The sequence below is a fragment of the Emydura macquarii genome, unplaced genomic scaffold, assembly GCF_026122565.2.
Source record: "Emydura macquarii macquarii isolate MOO-44397 ecotype Brisbane River unplaced genomic scaffold, CSIRO-AGI_Emac_v2 contig_1477, whole genome shotgun sequence".
NCBI lineage: Eukaryota > Metazoa > Chordata > Testudines > Chelidae > Emydura > Emydura macquarii.
Genome location: NW_027131614.1, coordinates 5,518,661 through 5,538,871, shown reverse-complemented (window position 1 = coordinate 5,538,871; position 20,211 = coordinate 5,518,661). Strand labels below are relative to the sequence as shown.

The following is a 20,211-nucleotide window of genomic DNA, read 5'->3' as shown; positions in this document are numbered from 1 at the left end:
TAAAATGCACCTTGCTTCTTTTTATATATAAGAACCCAATGCTTGGTCTGGCAGAGCCCATGTGCTGCAGGACCCAAGTGGAAGCAAAGGTGATCTTCTCCCACAGTCCTGTAGGCTGCTGGGGAAGTAGTTTGGTCTTGATATACATTAGAGCAACCACAGGCCTGGTCTAATCTAAACCAGCTTGCAACAGCTCCCAAAGGCAGTTATGCCAGCCAGGGTGTAGCACATGCTCACCAGGCCCCTATACTAGTGAGGGATGGCATGGAGCTGACTATAGCCAAGGATTTTCCCAGACCAGGGAAATCCCCTAATGCCCATTTAGGGTACCTTTATGGTCCCTTTGTACTGCCAGAGTGGCACGAATGAGCTATAGCATGGGCTAGAAACAGGCCCAGGATTTATGGGATGTCCCCATAGTGTTTATAGCCTGTATATTCCAGGTCAGAGATCTGCAGTTCTCAACCCCAGCACTAATTCAGTTCCCCTCAGTCAGTGTCAGTTTGTTTACCATTTTGTGCCATGTTAAAAAAAATTGATAAAATGTCTTATTCACCAGACTTATTTCGGATGATGGGGGCCGTGCAGAAAAGGTGTAACATTGAACTGCTCCAGCAACACCAGTCTGACCTGTAATGCTGAGCTGTGCTTTCCCCAACTCCTCCGCCCTCCCATTGCAGGCCCACAGAAGGAACAGACAGAATTCCTGTCCATGGCCTCAGAGTAGTGCAGGGGCTCCTCAGTCCTCAGATGTGCGCACACCCTAAAGGGAGCACAGAGGTGCAGGACTAGGCTGAGCTATGGCTCCACCCTAGCCCTCCACAGTGGCCAGCAGAGTGTTACTAGTGGGGAAAGGGATGGGGTGAGTAAGCTGCACTCTACCAAGAGGTGACTATATAAGCAGACATGCTTTCTCTATCCTGGGGAATTCAGGGAACCTCCTGGTGTTCCCCTTGCATCACTGCAACTCCCCAACACCTTTACTTGGGCCTTCTTTTATATGTGCCACAAAGTAGCCCTTAGAAGGCAAGAAGAATGATATTTTCTTTCCTTTTCAATTGTCTTTTGAATCTTACATTTTTTTGTATATTGTGATGGATCTGCTAAACTGGGAAGTGCAGCTCCCATCAGCCGCCACCTCACTGCACTTCCCTTTCTCCTGGCCAGCAAACGGGATGGGTCCTGAACCGGGAAGTGGCCGGGATATGTTGGGATGCAGCAGCTGTAGGGTGAACCAGAAGCTGCAGAAAAGCTGAATGCAGAAAGGGGACCACGTGAACTGGACACAGACATGTGCAATGCGCCATACATTACAGCGAAGGTCTCTGTGTGGCTTATGGGGGAACAGCAGTGGCTGGGCAGGAACCAGTGCAGAGGGGCCTGAATGAGAGACAATAACTGAGCCTGGCCTTGAAATCTGCAAGCGTCTATGTGCTTGGAATAAAGACTGGACTGGAGAGAGCACTTCAGGCACTAAGCCTGAAGTACCCTGACTTTGGATTATACCGCCACAGGGGCCCAGACATTTACCTCTATTGCTCACTTTGAACTGGAATTGTTTAACCCTCTCTACCTAGGGTATTTGGAACTGTTCCCTTTCCTGCCAGCCATAGTAACTTACCCTTTAACTTAGCCATGTGTCTGAGTGGTTATTGGGCCCCACCATGGCTAGCACCTACAACGCGCTGGTCCCAGTTGCAGTACACCTGGCATGCTACTGCACCCTGGGGGGTTTGTGCACTTCAGCAATGAGCAGCCCCAGGAATTACAGTATCTCTGAACAGTGTATCACAGCACATTCGATGACACCTGCATAATTGCCTACCAGAGGGCTTTTACTTCACATTCTCCATGAGTATTGCTCTTTATTACTGCATGGCTACTAGAGGGCGGGACTGAGCCAGGAAGGGAAAGACCTTTCATTGCTCTTGGTTTTCAGGCATCTGTCTCAAAGAGGCTAGGTTGCTTGTTAGTACTAAAAAAAAAAAAAAAAAAAAAAAAAAAAAAAAAAAAAGAGGTTAAACCTGAGGCATATAAAATTCATTCCTAAGCCACACAGCTCCCTTTGTAAATAATGACTTTGTGTGTTAATTGTTAATATATATAATAACAAGGCTGTTGATAGTATGAATAATACATGGTAATAAGAGAAGCTGTTAAGGAAGAGATATTGGATCACAGCATTCAGTGGATTTTGTCATTATGTGAGTTGCTGTTGCCTTCATTTAGTCTCTCAGCATTATTGGCCCAATCCTGCACATGTGAGATGAGGGGGATTTGGTTATAGACATCAAAAGAAATAGTATTGAGCCCTATATCTGATCTGTGACTTGAGCTCAAATTTTGCTTGTAGTTACACTCATACAATTCCATTGACATGGCTATGATGGACAGCAGAATTTAGCCATAGCTCTGTAACCTACGTTCACTGTGATCTAAACATCCTCTATTCAAAGACTTGTGTGTGTGTGGGGAAAGGGAGGCGGGGGGAGGGGGGGGATTAACCTGTGTAGACTCTACCAGTGTAAATACTCACTAAATATTTTGAAGTGAGTATTTACAGTCAGCTTCACCTCAGTCCCCTCAAAAATCATGGAGCAGTTCCTCAAGGAATCCATTTTGAAGCACTTGGAGGAGAGGAAGGTGATCAGGAACAGTCAGCATGCATTCACCAAGGACAAGTCAGCCTGACCAACCGGATTGACTTCTATGATAAGATGACTGGCTCTGTGGATGTGGAGAAAGTGGTGGATGTGATATTCCTAGACTTTAGCAAAGTTTTTGATAGTCTCCCACAGTATTCTTGCCAGCAAGTTACAGAAGTATGGGTTGGTTGTATGAATGGACTATAAGTTGGATAGAAATCTGGCTAGATCATAGGGCTCAACGAGTAGTGATCAATAGCTCAATGTCTAATTGGCAGCCGGTACCAAGCGGAGTGCCCCAGGAGTCAGTCCTGGGGCTGATTTTGTTCAACAACTTCATTAATGAGCTGGATGAAGGGAAGGATTGCACCCTCAGCAAGTTTGCGAATGACACTAAGCTGGGGGGAGTGGGAGCTACACTGGAGGGTAGGGATAGGATACAGGGAGACTTGGACAAATTGGAGAATTTGGCCAAAAGAAATATGATGAGGTTCAACAAGGACAAGTACAGAGTCCTGCACTTAAGACAGAAGAATCCCATGCACTGCTAGACTGGGGACTGACTGGCTAAGCAGCAGTTCTGCAGAAAAGGACCTGGGGGTTACAGTGAACAAGAAGCTGGATACGAATCAACAGTGTGTGCCTTGTTGTCAAGAAGGCTAATGGCATATAGGACTGCATTAGTAGAAGCATTGCCAGCAGTTCGAAGGAAGTGATTATTCCCCTTTATTCAGCACTGGTGAGGCCACAACTGGAGCATGGAGTCCAGTTTTGGACCCTGTACTACAGAAAGGATGTATACAAATTGGAGAGAGTCCAGCAGAGGGCAACAAAAATGATTAGGGGGCTGGGTCACATGACTTATGAGCAAAGGCTGAGGGAACTGGGCTTATTTAGTCCGCAGAAGAGTGAGGGGGGATTTCAACTACCTGAAAGGGGGTTCCAGGGAGGATGGGGCTAGGCTGTTCTCAGTGGTGGCAGATGACAGAACAAGGAGCAATGGTCTCAAGTTGCAGTGGGGGAGGTCTAGATTGGATATTAGGAAAAACGTTTTCACTAGGAAAGCGGTGACATACTGGAATGGGTTCCCTAGGGAGGTGGTGGAATCAGCATCCTTAGAGGTTTTTAAGGCCTGGCTTGACAAAGCCCTGGCTGGGATGATTTTGTTGGGATTGGTCCTGCTTTGAGCAGGGGTTTGGACTAGATGACCTCCTGAGGTCTCTTTCAACGCTAATCTTCTATGATTCTATGAAGTGAAGTAATGCTCTGAATGTATTGCGTACATAAATCATGTAATGTATTTTTTTTCATTCTTTCTGGTTATAGATTTTGGAGACCACCCAGAATACATGGAAAGTTTGCATGTGTGGTGATCTCCTTTGCAGAATTCTGAGGTTGCAGTTGAACTATGTACTATAGTAGAAATGGAATGCAGTCTTCATAAACACTCAGAATTAATTATTGATTACAATGCGTTCCTGCAATTTTTACTTTAGTCTGGAAGAAATAAAGAAACAAAATAAGGGGGGATAGGGGTTAGGAAAAGAGTGCTAACATGAAAGAGTGAATGTATCCATTCACAGTACTTCAAGCATTACTTGTCTGACTGTTATCATTATATATATTGTCAGGGTGCACAACTGTTATGGAAGTCCCTGACTAGTCTATAACTCCCATAATTTGTCAGTTCCTTTTCCAATGGTGAGGATTCAAAAGAGGAAACAGTATCAGTAACTATTACAATCCAAGTTTAATCATTACTTCTCTTCTTGAAACATATTTCTTAGGTTAAATAGTAAGACTGTTGTGTTCAAAGCAGGCCAGAAATGCCAACTGGTCCTTAAGAACTAATTTATAGTGGCTCTGACAAAAATAGGCAGAGACATATGTATGGAATCAGTGATTTCTCTTGGAAAATGGAAAGGCCCTGGAGCATACAAAGAACATAAGAATCATCATATTGGGTCAAACCAATGGTCCATCTAGCCCAATATCCTATCATCTGACAGTGGCCAATGCCAGCTACTTCAAAGGGAATGAATAGAACAGGGCAATCTTCAAGTGATCCATCCCTTGTTGCCAAGTCCCAGCATCTGGCTGTCAGAGGCTAGGGACACCTAGATGACGGGGTTGATTCCCTGACCCTCTTGGCTAATAGCCATTGGTGGACCTATCCTCTTTTGCATGAGCCTGCAGCATGCAATAAAATGATTCTTAAGCTAAACGCTCTGAATTAAAAATGATGAAGTTCAACCAGGGTATAAAAGGCATAAAAGATGGCAAAAGTATAAGTTTTAAAAGATCATATCTCTATCAGGCAGTAATAATTGTGCAGCTATGTGAATATTGTAATTTAACCTTTTCTCTAAAAATTGCACTATGGCTACAGACTGTGATTACGCTATATTAAATCTAACTTTAGATCCATGACTTGATGTTAGAGAGTAATATCAGCAGTATTTTTTTCCTGAGAGTGGTAGCCTGACAGAGAAAATAATCATCTTTTGAAAGACAAAATTTCATTAGCCTCCCCTCACTCTCGCATTAGGCGTTTATCTCAGCTATAGATTAATTTGATAAACGTGGAACATTTTATCAGTGGAAATGTCTGCTCTTAGTTAGCACTGTGGAAACAGAGAAAAAAAAACTGCGTTGATTTAGTGGGTCAGGTCAGGGAATGAACAGTCCCTGTGGATGCAGGAACCCCCAGGCACGCAGGTCTGTTGCTAGGGAACCATATTGATCCTTTCCAGCTTCTTCACATACACTGTCATCTGTGTCTCTGTGATTGAACAGCATCATTTACAGCAGTTGGGGTACTTAGAAGCTTTGTCTTTGCTTTAATATTTATGAACTAAACGTTTTAACCATTGAAATGTCTAATGCTGTTTTCTTTTTCTCTGGCAATCATCTACCTTTGGAATATCTCATCACATCTCATCTACCTTTGGAATATCTGGACCCTGCTTGGTCCAGTCACTTTTTATGGGGGTTAAGGGGGCTATTTTCTTAGGCGAAATGCAACAGTAGGAGGCTTAACAAAACCAAACCAAACCAAACAAAAAATTTTATTTATAAATTTATAAAAGTTATAAAATTTGTATTTCTCTTTAATTTTTAGACAATGCTCTCTTTAATCCATGGTGTATAATCCAAAAGGTCTAGGTCTAGGTTGAAAGAGAGATGGAGCTATTTGACACTTTATTTCTAACAATAAATAATAATAATAATGTATCAGTATAAAAATGTTAGAGAGAATCCTTCTCTGCTCACTTATAGTCTTAGGCCCTGATCCTGCTTACATCAATGAGACTATTTGCAGTGCATAAAGTTTAGCATGTATGTCTTTGTGGGACTGGGAATCTTAGATTGTAAGTGCTTGGGCTGGGACTGTGTCTTAAATATGTGTTTGTTTTGGGCTTTGTTTTGCCTTTGGGCACTACCACAAAATAAATAATAATAATATGGCAGCTGATTAGAAAAGCCTGTCTCCTACATTATTTGACACTAATTCAAAGGCTGATGGCTTTCCTGCTTTGTCGTTTTTTCCCCTCTAAATTTTAAATGGATTCATTGCAAGTTAAACATTCTATGTAATATGGTTTTCTTGAATGCTTGGGGAAAGATTAAATCTATACAAAATTCAAAGGTTTAAAAACTAAAACTGGGCTGATAAAGTATCTGCTATAAATGTTCAGTGCTGGTGGAAAACATCTAGTTGTAAGCCTTAGGAACTGAAGTAATCTCCTTAGTCACATAACGGATACATGACAGGCAGTGACAGTGCCACCTAGCTTACAGTGGCATGCCAATATGGCTCAGTCTTTTAATTTGGGGGAAGGGAGGCACATCTGTGTAAGGGACTAAGAGTTGAGGCTTAGTCAATCTTTGTTCTCTTTACTGTGATTGCCAATAATGATGCCTGTGGTGATGGCATTTTTCATACTCAGGTTACCTGTTTGCTAGGAATACTTTCACATAAGCCACCACATGATGACTATCTTTGATTACTACAAAGTGTAGGTGTATTTACATGGATTATTTATAGATCAAAGGTTCTCAAGCCCTTAATCAAACTCATGTTGCATATATTACAGTTAAACAAGTTTCTCTGGTTGACATATGGCAAGAAGAATCATAGAAGCAAACTTTAATTTATTTTTTTTCTAATTTTTCAGAGAAAATCTATTAAAGAGTCATTGGTTTTGGAGCAAATAGCTGCAACTCCTGTAAGATCCTCGTCATCTAAATTTAATTCAGGATTCTTCTACCCATCTTCAAAACCAATCTTCTACTTGTTAGCCAGGGTTCTTTCAACCCAAAGTCCTTGGTATTCTTACTCTGTGAGAGGTGATGTCAGGAAATAAATCAATGGAAATTTGGCTGTCCAGCCAATAGATGTCTGGCATGAACAGCCCAACTAAGACAGGAGGGGAGGAGTGCCTTTTGCTCAACCTTTATCTGGCTCAGCACACCCCCCACCCCCATGAAGTCTCTCGTGGATGTGCTAGAATCTGTGACACTAAGCTAATCTATGCATGTCCTCTGAGAGATGTTTGTCAGGGGCTCAAGACATGCAAATTCTGCAGAAACACATCTTGCTAATTAGTAAACTGAGGCAACCTTTGGTGCAGCTTTTGAAACAGCCCAACAAGTTGTTGTTTTTTTATGTGTCATTGACTACTATCAAGGATAAATAGGTGGGAAAAGGTTTGGACTCTTGGGAGATCTCTTCTTGGACACAATTTAGGATCCTTACCAGCAGCTGAAAGACTGGACAAACAGAAGGCTGCTTTTGTCCCACTCGAAAGCCAACACCAAATGTTGGTAATTATTGAGGATTAGGGCTGTTTTACTAACTCATTGCAGATGTGTATAAGTGCGTAAGACTAAAAAGTATAGCTTTAAATGAGAGCACTCTTGTGTTGTACTGTTCGTGCCAGCCATCTATCAGTTGGATGGCCATGTTTCCACTGATTTATTTCCTGACACCATCTCACATAGAGTCAGTTTACCACGAGCTCTGGGTTGAAAGAACCCCGGGTAACAGAACTGGAGGCCCCAGCGAGGATGGTGGAGAGGAAGGAGATGGATGGTACAAAGACTCTGTAGTTTGTCTATTGCAATAAACTTCAGGGTGGGGTCACTGTCTACCAGTGCCCGTGTGGCTGTTTGCGAGTTAATCTGAGGATAAATTCTATTACTGAGACTTAAAACTCAGGCTGAATGCCTGCTCGAGTGAGGAACTGTGTCCAAAGGAAAGATAACATCTGGAAAGGGAGAACAATTGAAAATGATGTTGAGAAATAGCTTGACTGATTTTGTACCTTACTATTGATACCTTGCAATTTCCTGGAAAGCAGTCTTGAGAAAAGTAAGGTAGCAAAGAAAGGATATAGCTGCATAACGCTCTTTCACTGGGAAAAGGTGCCACAGACCCATAGTGCCCTGAGTCCACTGGGAATGGGTGTTACCCACAGAGGGGTAAAGTTGGGGTCCTTACTTCCTGAGTACCCAAAAGAGAGGGTAGGGGAGTGAGTGCCCTAAATCATTGGTTGAAAATGTAGGCAACCTAAGGTCATTTGGACCAAACTGACGGAGCCTAACAAAGTAAATAATAGCAGAATACCTGTGCCTTCTGTCAGAAAGGATTGTCACCTACTTGGCAGAATGACCACCCCGGTGCAATCAGAAAGAAAGGGAACCAGGAGGATGGGGGTTAGTTGAGCATCCCACTGTGGTAATCAGTGTGTTGGTCACCGGTGTTTAGGCTGCGTGCGTGTGTCCCTGGTAGATGCTGTCCCAGCCTTGGCCAGGAAACTGAGACGGCTCTCACGATCGAATGAGTCGACACGACCACAGATTAGCTGAGCAATGAAGGCACCCAAGCCAGGTTTATTGCATGCGGCACAATGAGAAATGACTTACAGAGTATCTCTGGGTCAGTTTCATATTGGCGGCGTTACAATGGTCTCGGCCCAACGGCGGGACTTTCCGTTATCCCCTAGACCGGACACCGGTATTCCCTCGGACACCCTCCTTTATACACTATTACATACACTTTTGGTCTGCCCCCTTTCACGTAGGTAGTTGCCACCCTCCTGACGTAGTTTAATACCACCTTTTTCCGTTGATTGGCTGATTTGGGCACCGCCACTCCATGTATCATTTCCACCCATAAAAGTGTCATTTTAGAGAGTTAGTATCTTGGTACCTCTTATACCTACTACATATTTTAGTAATATTTTGGCAGTCTTACAACCTTGCAGAATCAGCACTTTCCTATACCAGTCTCAGTTAACTTGAGTGGCCCCTTATACTTCTGTTCACTCGGCTTTTTCCATTTAGGCCTTAGCCTGTTTTACAGGCCTTAAGCTCTCACTTCTTACTACACCCACCATCCTTGCTAAATAGGTAGTGGGATGCCCAGGGGAAGGAACAGTTCTGTGTGGGAATCAGGATCAGGCCCAAACAAGCAGACTGCAAACAACAGACAAGATTGAAAATACATACTGGGAGCACAGAGGGGCATAGTGGCAGGAATAAGTGCAGTTAATTAAGTTAATGATTGAAGTTATTAATAAAGTTAATGAAGTTAATGCGGTTAATGAAGATGTCATTTGAGAGGTAAGTAAGTAATTTAAGGAAAGAGAGTGAGAGATTAACACTACAGAGGTTGGAGGGAATTAAACAATTGAAAGTTGTGAAAATGTTAAAGAGGGAAAGTGTTATAGGAATTAAAATCTTGGTTTCTTTGCAGCTATTCTGAATGAAAATGGTCTCTTTTCCCAAAGGAATGATCTGAAAATAATCAACTGTAAATAAGTGCTGCAGGCAGAGAGACAATATGACTGAAATCATTTAAATATGGATGATTTAGTTAAAATCACTAAAGGAACATAACGGGTTTCCATTGGAACTTATCTGCCTCCAAATGTATAGAAGGGAATGTAATTTGTGTAAAATTATGTAAAAATAATTAGGGCAGTACAAGGGATGTTAAGAAAAAGAGAATTTGTGTGTGTAAATATATTGTGTAATCATGTAAGGTTATAGGGACATAAACCAATACTCTTGGATTGTAAAACCCTGCTTTGTAGGTTTAAGATGAATTGGTTTTGTTAGCATTTAACCCTTTGGGTACTTCCATGCTTTATAAAGTTCACTATCTTTTAAAGACGAAAGTCTTGGCTGTGGCAGAAGCAGCCAGAACCAATAGACTGGGGAGAGATTCTGGATCCTTTTTTTGGTGACAAAGTAGTATAAAGGAGCTGCAGATAATGGACATATCTGGTAACCAATAAACTACTTGAAACCAAAAAGCGCAGAGTTCAACCCTCCAGGAAAGGAAGGTGGGAAAAACATTAGTCCTGATACTGAGGGACAGATTAACCCTTAAAAGGTAGAAAACATTATAAATCTGGCTTGCCTATCAAACAAAAACACAGGAAAATATGGGGGTAATTCCTCTGTTTTGCCTGCAATCAGCAAAGAGAGTTTTAAAAGAGAGGGCATTTTAAGCAATAATCTGCCGCCCTCCCACACCTGCTCAAGGGGGTAGAAAAATGTTCTTTTTGTCTTTTGTTGCTCAAGGGGGTAGAAAAAATGTTCTTTTGACTTTAGGAAAAGCTGGTGCCATCCAACACCATGGATCTACTGTTGCAACAAAGATTGTGTTTTGTGTTTTGTGTTGTTTGCCTTGCACATTGCTGTGAATTGTGTCAAAAAACCCCACTGCATTAGGCAGAAAGGAATCAATGAGCACTGTAACTGTATTTGCAGAAACATCCTGTATCAGATAGAAAATAGGAGAAATAAAGGGCAATTTGATTTGATGGATTTGGGAGAAGAAGGGGTCCAGGGAATAGATGTCTTGAGAAAATTGAGTGCTGATTGATTTTGCTATCAGGGTCCTATGGGAAATGCCTCCTGACACACCCTGGGAGCCTGTGGAAATTTCAGCAAGCTATCGAATAGCAGCCCTTAAGGCATCTGAAGAACTGGAATGGGCTGCTTGGACTACAGAAGTCCTAGCAATTGCAGAGAGATACCGAAAGGTGTGGGCAAAAAAATAAATAAATAAATAAATAAAATAGAATGTGGTAAAATTGATGCAGAAATCCTAGTCACAGGCCCCCATCCTCCACCCCAGAAACAGTATCAATATCCAAAGGAGGCAAAAACTAGCCTCAAGGAAATAATTGATGGGCTTTTGACCTAAGGAGGATTGTGGTGGATTTTTCCCCCCCTTAATTAGGTGACCCCACAGATGGTCCCATTGTGGTGAAGCATCAGGATGTGATAGTCTCTACTGTAAGAGGGGCCCAGTGGTTTTCAGTTTTGAATTTGACCAATGCTTTCTTTGCTATCCCTTTACATTAGGACAGCTATTACAAGTTTGCTTTTAACTTTCAAAGGAAGCAGTTGTGTTTTGCCAGGGTCCTCGTGGGCTGGAACAATGCCCCTATTATTTGCCATGCCCATGTAGTCAAGAGGTGGGATGGGATACCAGCAGGATGGTAGTTAGAGTGAGATGGCCTTTCCTTTTTTCCTAAGCCTTCCATTTACTTATAATTTTGCCCAGAAATGCTCCTTTTGATATGAGTTACCAATCCCATTAACATGCCCCACACCCAGATCCACATAATAAATCCCTCTGTCACAGACATTGCATTTCTATGAACTTTTCAGTGAAGGGTGCCTATTCAAGGGTTAGGCCTGAGAGCATAAATCTCTCACTACATTTCATCATAAACTCACAAAGGCTGTATATTTCACAGTACCAGCTACTACACAAAATACTTCTGCTATCAGTCCCACACCAGTAGTGGTCTGAGTCCCCCTGTTCCAAAGCTGAATTCTGAACTGGGCCAGGCACAGAAGGTAGATATAAATGCTACCTTCCTCCTAAGGGTGGAGGACAGCAACAAAATTCCCCTCAAATTCCCTTAACATTAGAGGTGGACCCAAACCAAAATCCCAGAATCTAAAACATTCAGACTTTGGGAAACTTTGGATCTGAATCTGGATCTAGTTCCAAATTCCATAGCACAGCTCACATTTATGTAATGTAATCTCCTGGTCAGGATTGCCAATAAACAACAGAAGTTCTAACACTAATTTGCTACAAAATTGTTTTCCAGAAGCTAACAGCCAGCCTTGGATGGGTTGTTGTATTTGTTCATCAGCTCTCCCCCCTCCTGTATTCCAAGAGCATATAAAGTACTGAAATACCTATGTGACAACTGCCTCTAAGATGCATCAAGAGTTGGGTGGAAATCACATGTTCCCTCTGCCATTTTCCAGAAATTCTGGAGCATCTCCAAAAACAACCAACAGGATCACAAACACACAGCAGGAAACCACAAAGGACTTCACAACAAGATCCTGGATGTACTCCTTAATGAGAAACAGATTCAGGATTACTTTATCCCTAGTTGAATGGAGAGAAAAATGGATGCTATTTTTGGACCTGAGCCGGCCCTGCCGCAGCTGTAAAGGAAGAGAAAGGTTGAGCAGAGTTCATTTTCCTCAGAGGGTTACTTACTATAGAATAACTGTTCTTGTACAGCAGCACATGATAAAAGAACTACTAACTTGCACTTCTGAGAGTTTCTCTTGTGGTGTTAAATATCAAACTTCAGAAAGGATCACTTACTTGTTCAAAAGCATGGAGAACACCAGTGACGTGGGCTACTTGACCCAGATATGCCTAACTGTGAATTCTGTGTAGCCTACCTCTGCTTGCCTCATCATAACCTTTCATACCTGCTTAAGCAAGAATGGTGCAGGGACCCATTCTGTGGCATGTTGAAAATATGTAAGACCCATCTGCATTCTCTCTGAGCAGACCCTATGCTAGACATATGTGGTACAGAGAGTCTTACACTGGCCTTCTGCTCCACAAGTGATGACTTTAGTGGAGAGACATCTTCAAGTTAGTCAATTCAGTTATACCCAACCATTGGCAGCCTTTAAGAAGCAAATAAAAAGACCACTTGACAGATAAGACCAGGTATTTGGAAAGATGCTGTACTAAACAAAAGATAAAAAGAAGAATTTCAGAGGTTCTGGAGACATTGCTAACAGAGGATAATGAAGCTTAAACCATGGAAATACATTTTCATCTGATCTGATTGTGTATTACATTGCATTCTACTAGCATTACTTGATTTTTCTCTACCAACCCAGACATTCAGGTACCTTTTGCTTGATCAGTTATTTAAGTAGCAAAAGTTTTTGGGTTTTTTTTTACAATTGTAAAAAATATCGTGCTATTGATTTTTCAAGCAAAATCTCCCCTATTGAAGTTGAGTGGGTAGGTTTGGGAAATACCACCACTTTCACCTACTCCCACAATCCAAAATGAACGAAGCCCGAGAAACTCACCACGGTAAATGAATCAAGGAGGAGCCATGTCCGAGGAGCCCATGGATGTGAGATGTTCTGTTAATGAAAAGACATAACAAACATAAAAAATATTGCTGTTAAGTAATATTATTGTAAACCTGAAAAGGAACTTTCTATTTCAGTTGTAAATAATAAAACAACATGTTCAAAGATATAACATCCAATATTGAATTTACGTCATTCCTTAAAATGCAGAATTGGAGGACACGTTTAAAAATACAATTTAATTAAAATTCCAAATTATGGGTGGGCCTTTAATAGCACATGATGGGGCAGAAGTGAGGTGCAACTGTTTTTATTTTCCTGAAGTGGGTGTCAGTTTTCAGAAGTTTGAGAAAACCTGTGTTAAGATGATGGACAAAATGGCTTCATAAGGAAAAGGAGGCAAACATCAGTGATTCAAAAAAAAAGCGTCCTTTAGGAATGTGAGCTGCAGTAATAAGGGGAAAGGTGAACTGGGCATCCCTTTATCTTATTTATCACACAGTCAGGAGTAGTCAAATAGTGAAGAAATAGGAAAACGCCTAACTCTCCCTCCTGGGAAATGAGTCAGAGGCCTGTGTGAGCCCCAATAATTTTAAAAGCATATAAAACCAAAATGAAAAAGCCACCCACATGTATCATAAACCCAGACCAACTAACAAATCGGCTCTGACCTGAGCACTTAAAACTCACTTTTTGATATTTTCAAGCTAATGTAACTAAATAATGTAGCAGAAAGCCAATTATTCCATCAAATGCAGCCAATAAAAATATGTATTTGTTCATTTGGTCAATATGGACCAGTATAAATGAATTAAGAAGGATTTTATCTTCCTTTGGCTTTTGCTGTAAAGCACACTGCCTGATTGGTTTTATTTGTCCCACCTGATTTTTAGTCTTCCACAAGCTGTAGCACTGCAGTTTATTGTCTACAATCAGCCATACAGATTCTCAGCTCTCCCATTTTCTAAGTTAGTTCTATGTTCAGTTCTCCATGATCTCAGCAAACATTAGTGTCAAACACCCTATCAAAATGCTCACAATAGGTGACCTAAATGAGATTTCGTTTTAATTAGCTGATAGCCAGACAATTCCTTTTGCTTGCTGACCTCCATTTTTCTTTGAGCCTGGAGCACTCTAAATAATGTAGTTAAGCACACTCTGACTTTAATGTTAATGTATTAGTTTATCTGCTCAGGGGCTGTATGTCCATGAAGTATGCTCCATATGTTCTAAGGTTCTAAATATAATCACCACCCTCCACTGCAGCACCTTGATTCCCTCTGAGCCAAAAAACACACCCCTTAAAAAATATTATGTGAATTTGGGTGTGGTCTCTTGCCAGTCAACTTTGCATTACCAACTTCGCTGTTTGTTTAAAACAATTGATCCAATTAATTTCTATGTCCCCCATTCTATTGGGGTAAATGGGGTGCTACAGTGTAGAATCTGTAGCATATACTTATATCTAATGTAACCCCTCTGCCAGACGCCAATGGTGGAAACAATGGCCAGGTTCAATCTGTCTAGAGGTCTTTTTTCTCAAATAAATAACACAATGGCTCAAGGCCCCATCAGGAGCTGTACTTCTATTTCTGGCTCTAAGAAATTAAAATACAACTTCCCTAAACTTCTTTCTAAGCGATTCACCCACAGTGGCAAGCACTCAGAAGTCCTTGGTATGAAGGAAGCACAAATACTTTGTGAAAAAGGGATAAAACAAACAAAAGAAATGTGCTAACCATATTTACATACAATAAAATGAGCAAAACCCAATCTGTATATCAGAGCATGGCCAGCTCCAGAGGTCCAATGTATTAATTGTATATATGGCTTGTTGAGATCCAGAACTTAGTCAAAACACAATGCCCACTCACCTAAATCCCCACACACAGGTCCAATTAGACTCAGTGGTAGCCATGGGGTTGCTTTCCTCCATTTATCTACTCTGGTCCAAAGAAGTCTGCAACAACAGATCCGACTCTAATATGCAGTTATCCAGTACAGTTCTAGTACATCAGCTCTGCCCCCAATGGTCTAGTTGGTTCTGGCTGCAAAGCCTGCTTTATGCTATCAGTCTGGTCTCGCTACAATGGCAACTCTATACCGCCATCGACGGCCTTGTCAGGCCACAACAGAAAGTCAGCTCTGTGCTGTCAGTGATGGTCCAGCCCAGTCCAGTCCCAGGGAACGATTCTACACAGGGTTCAGAATCTCCAGGTGGGAAGCCCAGAGCAGGAAAGAACACTTGCACAGAGTCCTTACTCACTCAGATAGTGTTCCTCGTCTTTAGGACAGAGTTCTCTATCTTTTCATGTTAACCTGAATCCCATTACCAAATCAGGCTCCACATGTTGTCAAGTCAGGATGACCCATGTAATCCAGGGCAGGTCTTACATAATTCCTCTGCCCTTTCAGGAGTACAGTCACCATAATAATCAATTGTCAGTTATGCAGTGAGAACATTGACAGTTCCAATTAGAGCAACAAAACACAGTTTGTGGAACTATGAGCTATTATAATTCATCTAAATAAGGCTGGCCAGGGCCAGCGTTTACCCTTTTCTTTCTGTATAGAGAGAGCAGAGACTTCCATCTTTCTCACTCTGGGGCTTACAGCGTGTCCTCAGCCAGAAATCTACAGTCCCAGTAAATGATGGAACTAAACATGTTCAGGTATACTCCCCACCCCCTTTTCCATTTGGTCTGAGCATACTCACCAGTGCTGCCACAGATCTGTGGGCTCACTGCACAGGTACCTCACTCACAACCCCTGCTGAATCATCAGCTGAATGTCTCCCTGGCCTAATAACTCTGTCACGCCAATTACCAATGGAAGACATTAGGGGTGCAGATTCAGCTACCTTTTGCACTAGTGCAGGTGAAGGTTTCCCTGAGGGCCCTACAGATTCTGATCCTGGTTCCCTGTGACTTGTCCTGGAGAAAAAGGTGCCTATAGATACATATTTGTCCTCATGGCTCTACACCACGAGCCCACCTGCTGTAGCAATTACAGGGGGACCCTGAGAAGCAGAAGCAGCAGCATGGGACCTTTTCTTATCACAGGGATGACTAGCAGCACATCCTCCCTCCCTTCCTCTCCCCTTAGGAGCGGCGGAGGTACCTCTCTCCCTTGTAGAGTGCCAGTACTTACACCAGCAGCTGGGATTTATTTATCTGGGTGCATCAGCAGGGCCTGTTGCACTCTTCTTGATCTGCCACATATGGAATGCCCCTGCTCGGGTGTTGTTGCCATGTACCTCCAGAGACGAGCGTCTTGGAGTTAACTCCCCATTGAGATGCTGGAGCTGGTAACCTCTGTCAAAACTATTATTTCAGTCTCTGCAGACTCCGGCAGCTAACATGGTGATGCTTGATTCACATTTTCAATTTCATTTTCACATTTCTTTGCCACAGTGAGGGCTAGATAGAAATCAATGGAAGTTAGGAGCCTAAATATCTTCGGGGCTCTGGGCCTCATTTCTTTTCAAGAATCTTTTTAAACTAAGATTTTTCTGTAGTCACATTACTCCACATGACTTCTGTAGTCACATGACTCCAACTCATCTAGATATGTCTTCATCATAGGCCTCTGGTGCCTATGCCTTAATCTGGCCCTGTCCCAGATGCATCATCGATGTGGCCCCATATAAGGCACATAGCAGTAATGTAATCTTCAGGTAAAAAAAATGGTAGAGACGACAGTAGCAAGGTCCATATCTGAAAGAAATTGATGCAACTTCTTGATCAGATGTAAATGAAAATAGATAGTAACAGCCAGGGTGGCTAATTGTGACTGAGGCACTTTTGAATATAATCCCCTCAACATATTAGTTTTCATCCATGCTTCAGTCCCACCCAAACTCTAGGGCTATGTCTACACTACAGCAGCTGCCGCTTCACGAGACGGTAGTTATGTCGGCAAGAGACAGAGCACTGTTGCTTGTCTCAGCCACTTGCAGCGCTATGCAGACACAGGGTGCGACAACAGTATGCTAACATCGACAATGTGGTCATGCACTAGTGGAGTAGGCTACCGTCTATTGACAAGCATGCAGTTACTTACCCTATGGTTAGTATGCACTGAAGACAAGGCTCTAGACTCAGCAAAGATTGGAGTTACACTCTGCAAGGTACTGTGCAAACACAGAGTAAGAAACAGTCCCTCAGCCCTGGTCTACACTTACCTGGAAATTCGGCGGCAGTCGCTTGCGTAACTCACGTCGATTGCTGTGTTTCCCTTCTGTGTGCTGTCTATACTGCACTGTGCCGACAGGAACAGCGTTCCCATCAACGCAGCGCTACACTACTTGAGAGGGTGGTTTACCAGCGTCGACTTCCTGATCAATTGAGCAGGTCTACACCGACCGCTCAATCGATCCAGACAGATCGATCTGGTGGTGGCGAATTTGCCGCCGTCAGTATAGACATGGCCTTAGGCAACTTAAGTCTAAATAGACAAGCCAGACAAAGGGTGGGAGAAAGTAAATAATATTATTAATAGCCCCATTTTAGAAGTGGGAAATCGATGCACTGAGAGATTAAGTCAGTGGTTCTCAACCAAGGGTATGTGTACTCCTGTGGTTTCATGGAGATATTCCAGGGTGTACATCACCTCATCTAGATATTTGCCTAGTTTTACAACAGGCTACATGAAAATCATTAGAGAAGTCAGTGCAAACTAAAATTTCATAAAGACAATGACTTGTTTAATATTGCTGTATGTAAATGTAAGGACAATATTTATATTCCAGTTGATTTAGTTTAAAATTATATGGTAAAAATGAGAAAGTAAGCAATTTTTCAGTTGTAGTGGGCTGAGACACTTTTGTATTTTTCTGTCTGGTTTTGTAAGCAAGCGTAGAATATAGAAAGAATAGTTAATGGGTTTTGTGCTTTAAGATAGAATAGTAAAGTATATAGCTTGGGAAAAGGGCTGGAAGGACCTGATAAGGGCTGTCTGGGCGCTAGCACAGCACAAATAGAGGGCAGACATAAAAACAAAAGCTGACCAGAGCTGACTACCCCCGGCTAAGTACAAGTCAGGATGACTCAGCAGAAATGCTCACTGATCATGATACTGACCCAAAAGTGACACTGTTCACTGATTGGTTAAGCTGACTGCAAAAGTGACACTGTTCACTAATTGATTACATACTGATAGCAAAAGTAACACTGTTCACTGGTTGGTTACATACTGATCAAGCTGATCAGTTTGGTGATCAGCCTGAGGGTATTTAAACCCCCAAAAGTCAGTGGTACTTTGGACTGCAGCCCGCTGGGATCCTCGGTAGCTGGACTGAGCCCTTCTATGAACCAGCAGCGTCCAAGGGACGCTAACACTTATCAGAGTCGACTCAGCCTAAGGGGCTTAGGGAGAGAAGCGCTTTTGGTAACGTATGAAAGTAGCACTTGCTTTAAGACAACAAACGAACATCTGTCTGTTTATCTGTCTGTGAAAAGTAACTAGGCTTTTACAAATGACCATCTGTTTGTAAATAACTGAGAGTTTACAAACGAATATCTGTAAACATAAAATGACCAATAATGGAATTGTGTAATATGAGAAATGATTGCATGCATAAAAAAATATTAGGCCTTTGTATCTTTCTTTGATTTCATGTTTGTATTGTTTACATTTATGCTCTTTACTTAATATTAATGACTAAATAAATGAGCCATATTTCTTCAGTTAAAGCCCTATTCGTATTCTTGTTCAGTCACCCCCGCCCCTCGGCTGAGGCAACTCCTCTGCTTCCAGAGACCCACACTTCTAAAGCTAAGGCCTTTCAGGCTGCTTTGAGTCCACGGCAAGTAGTTTTTATGTGAGGTGAAACTTGGGGATATGCAAGACAAATCAGATTCCTGAAAGGGGTACAGTAGTTTGGAAAGGTTAGAGACACTGGATTAAGTGACCAAAGTCACACAGGAAGTCTGTGTCAGGGCCAGGAAGTTGAATAGATCAGTGGGAAGAGATTGAACATATTGGTGTTCATGGTAAGGCTGGGCTAATAAATATTTGTCTGGGCTGTTGAGTTTTTTTGGCTATTTTACAAGGCTGATGTAATATGACATGCTAAAAAACCTCTGTGCCATACTACGCCATCATGAACCTTCACCCCACCACACTTTCTCTCCACATACATAGATAGCCATGTATATAGGAAGACATTTAAATCAATCATTACAATTATGTTTATTTCTATCTACTAAATGAGCTGCTTCTTTCTACAAATCTTTTCTTTTCAAATTATTCTGAGCCTTCCTTCCCCTTCCCCCAGTTCTTGGCTCCATTTGTTATTTTGGAAATAAATCTCTAAATCTCTCCTACAGGTTCCTTATGAGCATGATATAATTTTATGAATAATTGATCTGCTCTATCCTTTTGAGAAAGCTGCATTTGTGTGAACAATTTAGCCACGGTGTCTTTTTTTTTTTTCCCCATTCCATACACCATATGGGTTACCAGATGTTTTATTGGGATGGCAATCATGCCGATGAAAACAAATTGCCTCCTGACTGAACCTTTGGTGGGCTGCTTTAGATTTCATTTTAAGTTTGGGATGGATAGATTCTGTTACTCTCTGCTACAGTGTATCTGCATTTGTTTTTCGGTATTGTTGATGTAATAAGCCATGCAAGAATTGTGCCTCTTCGGTCCCCTTCACATGTCAGGAGCAGTAAATGTTTCAGAGTGTGCCATTGACAGATGCCAACACACACAGTCAAATTCTGTCTCTATGGAGAGGGAAATGCATCACTGTTGCAACAGTTTGCCATTAGTCTCAGCTCATGTTAATTAGAGCTCTAATGAAGTTTTCATCCTTGTGCTGCCAACCCTCCAGTTTTTACTGACATGAAGATCTGAAGTTGATTTTTTTTTTTACTGACATGGTAAACTTTTTACTGACATCACTAAAAATACCATAAACAATAGAACAATGTCACAAAAGTGAGTACTCACTCGCGATATTCTGTACACAAGAATTCGGAATTACACAATTGTTTTAGCTGCAGTTAATTGATCAACTGGGTTCTTTGGGCATGTGCAATAACAGAAAACAGGAATTTGATAAAGTCATGGTCATTGTAGTTTTATGATATAAGAAGTGATTCTGAATGATGACAATCAATGTCAAAATAAAATATGTATTATCGCTACTCAATTTCATGGA

General features: G+C 41.8%; 1 long non-coding RNA gene across 1 annotated transcript in view; it reads right to left on the bottom strand.

Annotated features, from left to right (window-relative positions):
- The window catches only part of LOC137156801 (uncharacterized), a 136,013-nt gene that overhangs the window by 79,951 nt on the left and 35,851 nt on the right, over positions 1-20,211 (bottom strand). The window contains exon 2 of the long non-coding RNA XR_010920899.1: positions 13,035-13,091. This is a non-coding gene — a long non-coding RNA (uncharacterized lncRNA). The remainder of the gene's footprint in view (positions 1-13,034; positions 13,092-20,211) is intronic.